The sequence below is a fragment of the Heterocephalus glaber genome, unplaced genomic scaffold (genome assembly GCF_053883595.1).
Source record: "Heterocephalus glaber isolate CG9 unplaced genomic scaffold, H.glaber_assembly_v1.0 deba00001613, whole genome shotgun sequence".
In the NCBI taxonomy this organism is placed as follows: Eukaryota; Metazoa; Chordata; class Mammalia; order Rodentia; family Bathyergidae; genus Heterocephalus; species Heterocephalus glaber.
In genome coordinates, this window is record NW_028258384.1 from 26,019,795 (window position 1) to 26,032,167 (window position 12,373).

The following is a 12,373-nucleotide window of genomic DNA, read 5'->3' on the forward strand; positions in this document are numbered from 1 at the left end:
CAGCATTGTTTTCATTTGCATCTCTCGAATGACCAGTGATGTTGAACATTTTTTCATATGTTTATTTGCTATTTCTACTTCTTTGAGAAATGTCTGCTCTTTTCAGATGCCCATTTTTTGATTGGGTCTTTAAATGTGGGAGGTCTGATTAAGTTCTTTATAGATTCTAGATAGTAGACCTTTGTCTGAGGGACAGTAGGTGAAAATATTTTCCCACATTGTGCATTGTCTCTTCACACTGTTGGTGGTTTGTCTTGCTGTGCAGAAGCTTTTTAAAAAGAAGAGATTCCACTTGTTGATTGTTTGTGCTAGTTCATGGGCAACTGAAGTTTTGTTCATAAAATATTTTTCTACAACAATGCCTTCAAGAGTTCTTGCTAAACACTCTTCCACCCATTTTAGTGTTTCTGTTTTAATATTTAGATCTTTAATCCATTTCTATTTTAGTTTAGTGTGTGGCAAGAGATATAGGTCTAGTTTTAATCTTTGGCAAGTTGACCCCCAATTTTTCCAGCACCATTTATTAAAGAGGCTATCTTTCCTCCAGTGAGGGTGTTTGGCTCCTTTGTTGAAGATGAGGTGTCTGAGTGTGTCTGGAGTTTTTTCTGCATCTTCTAATCTGTTCCAATGGTCCTCAGGTCTGCTTTTTTTTTTCCAGTACCATGTGGTTTTTAACAGAGTAGCTTTGTAGTATAGTTTCAGGATGGGGGTTGTGATACCCCCTGCCATGTCTCTGTTACCTAGAATTGCTTTTCCTATTCTTGGTCTCTTCTTTTTTCAAATGAATTTTTGGATTGTTTTCTCAAGGTCCATGAAGTATGCTGCTGGGATTTCAATTGGGATTACATTGAATCTATGTAGCAATTTTGGAAGTATAGCCATTTTCACTATGTTGATCCTTCCTACCCAGGAGCAAGGGATGTCTTTCCATTTTCTGATATCCTCTCCAATGTCTCTTTTCAGAGTGCTGTAGTTTTCAGAGACGAGATCTTTGATTTCTTTTGTTGGGTTGATTCCTATGCATTTCAGTTTTTTGGATGCTATTGTGAAAGAAATTGCCCTATTTCTCTCTCAGTGAGTCTTTTGTTCATGTAGAGGAAAGCTATTGAATTTTGCATATCATCCTTGTATCCAGCTACTTGACTGAATCTGGTTATTAAGTCTAGAAGACTTTTGGTGGAGTTCTTGTTGTCTTCTATATAGAGTATCATGTCATCTGCAAATAATGACAATTTGGCTTCTTCATTTCCTATTTTTATTCCTTTTATTTCTTTCTCTTGTTTAATTTCCATGGCTAATTTTTTTCAAAACTATATTGAACAGGAGTGGTCATAGTGGACATCCTTGTCTTGTTCCTGATTTTAGTGTGAAGGATTTCAGTTTTTGACCATTTAGTATGATATTGGCTCTTGGTTTTTCATAGATGGCTTTTATCAGATTGAGGTAGAGACCATCTATTCCACTTTATTGTAGAGATTTTATCATAAATGCATGTTAGATTTCGTCAAATGCTTTTTCTGAATCAATTGAGATGATCATATGGCTTTTTTCCTTGGTCTCTTGATATATTTTATTACATTGATTGATTTGTGTATGAACCATCCCCTGCATCCCTGGAATAAATCCCACTTGGTCAGTGTGTATGATCTTCTTGATGATCTTCTGCATTCTATTTGCCAGTATCTTATTAAGGATTTTTCCTTCTAGGCTCATTAGTGAGATTGGCCTATAGTTCTCTTTTTCGGTTGGGTCTTTCTCTGCTTTGGGGATCAAGTTGATGCTTGCTTCCAGGAATGAATTTGTTAGTATTGCTTTCCTTTCAATTTCATTGAAGAGTTTAAATAGTAGTGGCAGTAGTTCCTCTCTAAATGTCTTGTAGAATTCAGCAGTGAAGCCATCAGGACCTGGGATTTTCTTAGTAAGTTTTTAATTACATTTTCAATTTCATTGATTGATACTGGGTTGTTTATAAATTTTTGGTCTTTGTTCAACTTTGGTAATTCATATGTATGTAGGAATCTGTCCATTTCTTCTATGTTTTCCATCTTATTGGCCTATAGGTTCTTGAAGTAGATATTGATGATCCTCTGGATTTCTGCTGGATCCATTGCAATTTCATCCTTTTCATTCCTAATTGCATGGATTTGGGCCATTTTTTTTCCTTTTTCTGATGTTGGCTGAGGGTTTGTCGATTTTGTTTATTCTTTCAAAGAACCAACTCTTGGCTTCATTAATTTTTCTATCATTCTCTTAGTCTGCATTGCATTGATTTTTGCTCTGATCTTTATAATTTCCTCCCTTGTATGAGCTTTGGGTTTATCCTGCTCTTCTTTATCTTGAAGCTTGAGGTTCAGCATCAAGTTGTTTAATTGGGCTCATTCTGTTTTCCTAATATGTGTATTCACTGCTGTGAATTTCCCTCATAAGACTGCTTTCATTGTGTCCCATCGATTTCCATATGTTGTGTGGTCATTGTCATTTAATTGAAGGAACTGTCTGATTTCTTCTTTAACTTCCTCTGTGACCCATTGGTTATTCAGAAGTGTGTTGTTCAATTTCCATGTGTTTATGAAATTTTTTGAGTTTCTTTTGCTATGGATCTCCAATTTCATCGCACTGTGGTCTGATAATATACAGGGGATAACTTCAATTCCTTTGCACTTACTTAAAAATGTTCTATGTGTGAGTATGTGGTTTATTTTTGAGAATGACCCATGTGCAGCTGAGAAGAATGTGTATTCTGATTTTGTGGTGTGGAAAACTCTGTAAACATCTGTCAAGTTCCTTTGTTCAAGAGTTCGATTGAGTTCTAGTATTTCATTACTTATTTTTTGTCTAGTTGATCTATCTATTTGTGACAGTGGGGTATTGGGGTCCCCCACTAATATTGTATTAGTGCTCATATGATTTTTCATGTCCATCAGCATTTGTTTTATATAGTTGGGTGCATTAGTGTTTGATTAATAGATATTCATGATTGTCATCTCTTCCCCTTGGATTGTTCCTTTTACAAGCATGTAGTGTCCTCCTTTGTTTTTCTTAGGTAGTGTTGGTTGAAATCCACTTGATCTGCAAAGAGGATAGCTGCTCCTGCTTTTTTTCTGGTTCCTGTCACTTGAAGTATTGTCTTCTACCCTCTAACTTTCAGTCTATGAGTTTCTTTTTGAATTAAGTGTGTTTCTTGTATGCAGCATATTGTTGCATGTTGTTTTGTGACCCATTCTGCCAGTCTATTTCTTTTGATTCATGATTTGAGACCATTAACATTGATAGTTACAACTGATACATATTGACTTATGATTGTCATGACTTTTTCTTTTGGTTGGATTCTCCCCCTTTGCTTTTAATTTCTTGTTTTGCCTCGGTGGATTCATTCTGCTGGGTTTCCTGGGGTTATGATCCTCATTGTGTTCTCCTAGGTTTTTGTTTTAAATTTTTGGAGTGCTGCTTTGGTATTCATTAAGTTCCTAAGGTGATCTTTGTCATGAAAGTATCTTATTTTTCCATCAATTTTGAAAGATAGTTTTTTTGTTTTTTTGGTTTTTTTACAGAATCAACAGGGTAGTTTATCCACTGGCTAATGCATATGATACCAAAGGCTTCAAGGCCAACATTCTATGCAATGTAATTATATTAGTTTGAATTTTCTTCATCTGTTTCTATGTAGTCCTGGTCAATTAAGAATTCTATTCACTTCTTAAGATCAGCAGGCTTTACCAGAAATTTTAACTGGTTATATACCTCTGAAACAAGGAGATTGTGGCTAAATGTCTCTCATTTTCATAATTTGAACAATTGCAGCATCAATTTGATACTGTCTATCTTGAAACACTCTTTCTGTAGTGCTTGCTTGCTCTTCAACCATTTCATTCTTCTGGATTTGATTTATCTTTATCCTGAAAAGTTTGTGTTTGAAATCATCATGACAAATGAATTTGTCATCATCTTCAATATCTTTGCCCTTTGGATTTTTTGCCAGAACTCTAGCTTTGCCGCAGGCTAATGACTGCAATATTCTCCTTAACTCTCCATCCTCTATTCCAGTAGCTTGTTTGATTTCTTCTAAACTGAACTCCTCTCCCTCAATAAACATAAGCAGCACCAGTGTTTGAAAAAGAGAGACCTGGAGTTCTTTTTTACCCTCTTTAAATTCTGCTTTTAGCACACAGTGTCCTAAGGTCGATTGCCACTGAAGTTTCCTGCCACTATGTTTGCCTAGATAAAATGTCTTGAAAATTTCCTGAAGTTTTACCATCTCTGGAGGCAAATGAACTTCCATAGGCATGTATGTTGGCCAATAACCCATTGTCAGCATATTCACAGTTAATTCAATATTCCCAGGTACATTCTGATTCTGCATATACTGTTTGAACTGAATCATGGTGTCTTTAGAAAGTTCTATGTCTTTAAACATTCCTTCAAATTTGCTGGTGAAAGCAGCTCCACATTCATGTTTAAGTTTGGACAGCATTGACTTTTCAGCATCTACAGATGCACTCTTCCCAACTAACAAGTGCTTGGCTAAATCTTTCTTATACAAGGCCTCAAAAACATCTTTGCCATAGATAAATATAAATATGATCATAATTTTATCCAACATTTTCTCAAGTTCTTCATCTGTAGCTTCTTTATGGCCTGCATGAAGTTTTGAATTTACATACTTAGCTATAAGTTCAGCAGGTTTATTTGGTCTTTTGTTAATGAATGTTTCAAATGCTTCTTTCATAGTGTTGATAAATTTTTCATTCTTCAGAAAGCAGATATCAATTATATGGTCAACTTTATCTTTAAAATCTAGTAATTCTTGAACCATAGTCTTATCTTTTTCAGGATTAATAACAATAGTGCTCCCAAATGCCTTTATGTATTCAATCCACTGTTGCAAGAGAACCTGAACTCCACCTCAAACTCTGTTGAAGAGCTGATACAGGAGAGATAAATCTTGAATTTGGTTCTCATCAAGGAGGTTATTTAAACCTTTTTGAAGAATTGCTGTTAAACGTTCACCTAGAAGTTGTTTTTCTACAGTAGCAATTAATGATTTCTGGGTAGTCTGATCTAAGTAAGTAGTAAGTCTGTCTGCTTCTTCATCTAGACGTTTGTTAACATGATGAAGATATTCACGAACCTCTCTTTCTTGCCTTAACTTTTGGCCTTTAGCTGCATAGAGCTGGTTAGTTTCTTCCAAAAATCATTGTTCAAAGGGATCTTGATAAATTTGCAAATCAGAAAGCATGCTTAAAAGACTTCAGAGTAAACTTCTATCAATTGCTTCACCATTCCTTTCCCTCTCAATCAAGAGAAGGATGCCATCAATTGTCTTATTCTGGACTTTCTGATTGCTTATAATATAAGCCCTAAATAACTCCAGTCCCATGTCCCAAGTGGAGGGTAGCATTGAATTCTGAAGAACATAAGTTCTATCCAGAAACAAAAAAATGCTTCTGATCATGATCATTTGCCTATAATGGTTTTGCCAGCATCTATCGATCTTCTTTAGAAAAAGGACACTATCCAATGAATCCTCTCTGAATTGGTGAATTTGTGCTTTGATGTGATCTTCACAAATCTGTCTCAGTTATTTGTACAAGTTTGCAGAAATCTTGTAAGAACAGAGATTTTCTACTACCTGGTAGAGCTCTTCTAAATTGTACTTAATTGAAGTACTATTCTGAATAGGTTCCACTGCTTCTTTCAGTTTCCGCCATGTTTCATCTGTGTAGTTTTCTGGTAACTTAGGTTTATCTTTAAAGTTCTTGATCACTAACTTCTGGTCCTGTGGACCAGGGGGCTTCGGGATCTGGGTGCATGAAAAGTGTCTGCCCAGTCACTTCTGTTTTTTCTTCCCCCAATCCCTCAGCTGCTGCTGCTGCTGCTGCTGCTGCTGCTGCTCGAGGTCAGATCTGCCACTGATGCTAATACCAGCACCATTCCACCCACCTCTGCCAAGAAGAGAAAGTTAAACAGGAGCAGCAGTAGCGGCAGTAACAGTAGTAATGAGAGAGAAGACTTTGATTCCACCTCTTCCTCCTCTTCCACTCCTTTACAACCCAGGGATTCAGCTTCCCCTTCAACCTCATCCTTCTGCCTGGGGGTTTCCATGACTGCTTCCAGCCAGGCATCAATACAGAAGAAGCTGCATTTTGAAGACACCCTGGAGTCTGTAGGGTTTGATGCGAAGATGGCTGAGGAATCATCCTCCTCCTCATCATCATCATCACCAACTGCTGCAACATCTCAGCAGCAGCAATTTAAAAATAAGAGTATATTAATCTCTTCTGTGACTTCAGTGCATCATGCAAATGGCCTAGGCAAATCTTCTACCAATGACTCTAGCTTTGCTAACAGCAAGCCTGGTTTTGAAAGATAGTTATGCCGGGTACATCTATCTGGGTTGGAGGCTGTTTTCTTTTAGGGCTTGGAATATGTCACTCCAAGCTCTTCTTGCCTTGAGGGTTTGTGTTGAGAAATCTGCTGTGATTCTGATGGGCTTTCCTTTATATATGATTTGTTTCTTTTCTCTAACTGCTTGTAGAACTTTGTTCTTCTGTTGGGTTTCTGGAATCTTAACAACTATATGCCTATGTGTACATTTTTTTGATCCAGGCTAGTTGGAGTCCTATATGCCTCACTTATCTGTATGTCCAGTTCTTTTCCCCTGCTTGGGAAGTTTTCTGCCATCACTTCTCTGAAGAGTTTTTATGTGTCATCTGAACTCTCTCCTGTTTCCTCATTGACTCCCAACAAACAATCTTATGTTATTCTTCTTTGCATAGTCTAGCACCTGCTGGACTGATTTCTCATAGTCCCTTACAATTTTAAAGCAATTTTTCTTTTCCTCATCACTAATTGCAATCTTATCTTCTATATCTGAAATTCTGTTCTCACATTGGCTCATTCTGCTGCATAGACTTTCAATGGAGTTTTTAATCTCCTGGAACTCTGTTTGCATCTCTTTTATGGATTCCATTTGTTTCCTATGTTGGGATTCCATCATGTTCCTCAGCTCCTCTATATTTTTTATCTGTGTCTTCTCTAGATTTATTAATCATGTCTTGCACTATGGGCACAATCTCTGCTTTAAGTGAGAAATTATTTCTGATTTCATTTTTTTCTAGATCCTCTTTTGTTGGTAGTTCAGGTAATCCAGGTGGTTGAGTATCAAAGTGTTCTATCTCGTTTCCCTTGGGGTTGCTGTAGGTGACATGGAAGTCTGGTTCTGAGGCTTCTTTACATGTCTTCTCATTTCGCCAGCAGGGTCAGGGAGGGTATGCTGCTGGCGCCTGCAGGGCTCACCTCCTCTGTTCTGGGAGCGGTAGTACGTTGACCCAGAAGCCTCTTCTGTGCCGGAAGTGGGAGTAGGTTGGCCCAGACGCCTCCTACTCTGCGCTGGGTGCTGTAGCACATCAACCTGGAAGCCGCCTCTGTGCTGGGAGCTGTAGTATGTCGACCCAGAAGCCTCCTCTGTGCTGGGAGTGGGGATAGGTTGGCCTGGAAGCCTCCTCTGCACTGGGAGCTGTAGAGCATTGACCTGGAAAACTCCTCTGTGCTGGGAGTTGTAGCACGTCGACCCAGAAGCCTCTGTGCTGGAGCAGGGGTAGGTTGGCCCTGAAGCCTCCTACTCTGCACTGGGATCTCAGGCACATTGACCTGTACTGCAATTCTATGAGATATACATCATAGCATCCCTACCCTTATTTCATAGGTGAGAGAACAAAGACCCACAGATAACTGGATTACCTAAGATCCTATAACTAGAAAATGGTAAAGCTGGAGCTTTTCCAGGTATTTCTGATGTTAAAGCCTATATTGGTAACCAGTACACTATCCTTGCACCTCCAAATTCCTGCAGAAGGGGTTATTAAGATAGCCTGAAACCTTTTCTCAGTCAGATCAAGAGAGTACTGCCAAAAGCTATCACTTCCTTTCTTTGCCCCTCACATAGCAAAGGCAGCCTATCATATAGGAAAGGGCACAGAATTTGCATTTAAAAGCACCAGGTCCAATCTTTGCTGTATCACAATGCTCGTGACCTTGCATAAGTTACTAACCTCCCTGACTGCTAGATGCCAAATCTATGAAATTAGCATCATGTTTACTTTGTAGTAAGGTTTAAATTCTACAAGCTAAGAAAAATGTCTAGTAGAGATCCTGGTGGGCTACAGGTACCCAATAATGGTGGCAGTTTCCACAATTAGAATTGGTCAAATTAGATTATTTGATAGTCAGATGTTCTGGTGATAGACCCATAGTATCTTCATTCAGAGCCAAGGGGCTCTGTTGTTGTCACAGCAACTGCAAGTGACACTTTAAATAGGTATATCTCAATGTATGGCTTCCAGTCTCTCCTACCTCAAACTGCTTCATCCAATAGCTTAGCTTTAATAGATATTCCTGAATTGTGGTATTAACCTAAACTCAATTAAAGTTCCACATTGTATCACTGTAGTCCTCTGCACAATGTGATAGCACACCACTCACTAGATGGCAGTTTTCATGGCTTTGTTTCAAAGTGACACATTCCCCCCATGGAAAGAGAACTGAAATACTGAGGGAGACTTTATGAGAAGCTACTTACTTGTAGGTTCTGATAAAAAGAGTATCCTTCATTTATATCCCATTTAAAATACACAACAATATGTTCAGCAAAAATTCTTGTTGTATTTACACTGTAAATTGTTTGCTGGAATCTTGAACTACAAAGAGAAGCTGAGTTCAATTTCTTTGAATTCAATAGCAGCAAGCCCACTTATTTTCACCCTTTTCTGTGGAAAATTAAATCTTTTAGTACAGTCCATTTCTCACATAGTCAGGCTTTGTTGCTTATTTAGGTTCAGTGTTGAATTTTAATCTCTCTCCTTTTCATCAGAAGCAATTATGAAACCACAATCATAATGAGCACAGATACATAGTTCAATATGTCTGCATTATGACTCTTCAGTCAGTTCAAATAAATCTCCAAGGTTAATTTCTTTTCTTTTTTTTTTTTTTTGTGGTACCAGGGATCGAACTCAAGTCCTTGCACTTGCGCAACAGACAGCGAAACCACTGAGCCAAATCCCCAGCCAAGGTTAATTTCTTTACACACAATGAACATTTTTTCCTCTTTGGTCTTATATATGCTGAGAGTCAGTATTGTCACATAGTCCTGCCTGATGTATCCTCTGAGCTTTAAATACAATGAATAAAACAAAAAGGGGCAAAAAAAAAAGGCCAAGGGTAAGAGTCCCAGAGAAAAGAGTCTCAAGGTGATTTACACAGAGGAAGAAACTGGTTCCCACTGCACAGACACTGACAATTATTTGAAAAAATGTCACCAAGTGAAGGTTACCTGGAAAGGAGGGTGAGGAATGGTTCATTTTTACCATCTGAAATTATCCTTACCTATTGAATTTAGTCCCAATGAAAGGACATATCCAATTTCTCAGTTAGGATTTTTATGCCTAGCAACACAAAATCCAATATTTAACATTGAAAATAGTTGTAAAACATGAAAGGATATCTCACATTTGAAGAGTTACTATAGTGCATGACCAAATGCATGCTCCATGGAAGTTAAGAATCTAAATAATTAGGATATTTTATAGTTATAGCATTAGATTTAAGGATTAGCAAAAAAGTCAGGATATGGTTTTGGTCCTTAAAGCTTGTCATAGATTGAGGAAGACAGGACTTGTAAATGAACAGAGAAACAGCAATATGAGGGAGTACAGGAAGGTGTCAAATGATGGGTGCAAACAATGAAGAAGTAACTTGGCATTTGCCAAGCATCTATTTCTGCCATTTATTTCTCACAGCAATCACATGAATTTGGTACAATGAATATCCCCATTTCACAGATGAATGAGCTGGAGAGGTAGAATGACTTTGTATTAGTCACACAGGGAGTTACATGACAAATCTAAGATTAGCCTTCTCCTCCAAACTGATTCATTTGAGGCTATACCACATGGTCTTTCCTGTAGACAAACAGAACAGGAACTTCTTCATCCCTCTCCATCATCCATTATTTGTGAGAATCCTTGATAAATGCTTTACATACAATATATTATTATTGTGTCCAGGTTGTGGTCATGGATTGTGGTTGTTAGGCTCCCTAGGTTCATTTTTTTTCCTCTCTCTCTCTCTTCCCATTAGCTATGTGACCCTTTACGAATTGATTATCCTCTCTGTGCCTTTGAAGTAAAGTAATTGCTATTTGTAATATACTTACAAAGGAGCTTAGCACACTAAGTTTAAATCCTGATTGTTATTATTTTCATCTTCATGAATCTATAACTGTTTTTACTTTACTGCTAAGGGAGCTGAGTCTTAGGGAAAAGAAACATTTTTAAAGTTACATAGATAGTAAATGTTGAGCTAGCATTCAAGTCCAGGCTTGTCTCACTCCAAACTTCACTTCTTTACCTCTCTGTGCTATATTGCTTCCCTAAGTACCATAGTTATTCAGGAAAGAGAAGTCTATCTGAGCTGAGGTGGTTAGAAAAGAATAATGACAAAAAGAATCTGAGTAAGAAGCCTGGATAAAGGAAGAAAGGGAAAGTGTGCTAAGGAGGAGGAAGGCCCAATCACTTCTCCTCCCACAAGATTCTTCAGGCAATGCAATTGTCCAATAGTGACACAAAAGCAAGTGCAGGCCTGCTCAAAGGAGTGCTCCTTCAGGAGTCGCAACACAGGCCCTGAGGCAGAAGTAGCTCTTACCTTCTCAAGAGGAATTTGATAAAGAAAAGCTGTAAATGAACATTTAAAAAGAAAGTAATCTCCTAGGCAGGTGTTCCTGGAATCCTAAACCTGAGTGTAAAACAGTCCTGTCTGCCTCCAGATGAGTCCTCTGGTCATGCACCCTGCAGACTGATACAGCACAGGAATTATCAGAGGAAAAACTTGCACTGGAAGCACCAAATTAGGAATAAACAAATCCAATGCTTAATTGAAAATTTATAAAAATACGTACAATTATAAGTCCACTACAGTGTGAGCCATAATCCCTCACTGGAGAATGATTTAACTGCTGCTCACTTCCTGCTCTGCATAGCTGAGTCTCCTGGGGGTCGTTGCTTTAGCAGTTTGACTATCTCAGCTGCTACTGTGCCTTCTCATTTTCCTCACTTCCAGAGTCTTGAGTGCTCTGACTTGGGAAGCCAACCATGTCTTTTGTAAAGCCTTCTAGTTTGCCTATGTAGCTGGTAAGCGCTGGTGATTTTTGTCCTGGAGTCTGTTAAAATGGGGTTTCGTCCTGCTCAAAGCTTCCAGTGGTAATAGTCCTTCTAATTAACTGTTATTTTCTCTCTAAGCCTCCTTTGAAACTCTTCCAACTTTTGATGACTCAGAGTTTTAGAGAAACATTTTTCTGAGGAAGAATTTCACTCCTCTCAGTCCATTCCTTCAAGTCTCACATCAGCACCTGGTCCTATATGCACTTTGTACTGAACCCCACTGTTCCAGGAGAGAATTGTCTCAATGTATCACAATTACACAGACTCCTGAGCTAGACAACTTTGGAGCAACCTACTGAGAAAATTCATTGGTTCAAGAGCTTATAAATGGACTTAATTTACCTTGCCTAGAGAAAGTATACCTGTGCCCATTGACTCCTAAATGGATTGTGTGCTGAGCTAAAGCAATAAGAGGCTAAATTCCCCCAAGAGCAAAGGAGGAATATTTTGAGCTGGTTTGGCAAAGAAAATGCCTTCCTATGCCTGTGAGATGCAGTTAGGAACTGGTTTGACATAGATTTAGGGAGGATATTTATAGGATCTAATTCTCAAGCATGATTCTCTATTGGGGTTTGTGTCATTTATATATGGGAGGTGTCCTAGGCTGACATGACAGAAAGCAAGTAGACCTTCATGTAAGCTACTTTCCCATGAATCTTCATCAGTGGGATAATTCTATTGCAATGAATTGATCAAGAAGCATGGAGATAATGTGGTTTATTTGGATCTTGGAAACAGGGATAAGTGAAATAAAGTAGATTTCCAAGTAGGTAAGATTCACATTAATTCATTATGTCTCAGTATCTATTCCTTGCTTGGATTCTTTTTGTTTGTTTGTTTGTTTTTGAGACAAGGTCTCACTATTTATTCCTGGTTGGCCTTGAACTCACTATGTAGCCTAGGCTGGCCTCGAGCTCCTGACAATCCTCCTGCCTCATCCTCCTGAGTACTGGGATTGTAGGTATGTGTCACCATGCTTGGCTGTTTGCATTCTTTTAATATGGTTCTGCTCACTCTCATTAGGTGTTAAGAGCATAAATTGAGAAGTAGAAGGCTCTATTTGATATATTGTATCTCTTACATTACCGTGTTAATTTTTTTTCATTAAGTTTATTGGTACATTTTAGGTATACAATACAGTTACATTCATCATCAGG

General features: G+C 38.1%; 1 pseudogene; it reads right to left on the bottom strand.

Annotated features, from left to right (window-relative positions):
* Window positions 1–3,615: 3,615 nt before the first annotated feature.
* On the bottom strand, window positions 3,616–5,620 carry LOC101701985 (cullin-4B pseudogene; annotated as a pseudogene).
* Between the last annotated feature and the right edge of the window lie 6,753 nt (window positions 5,621–12,373).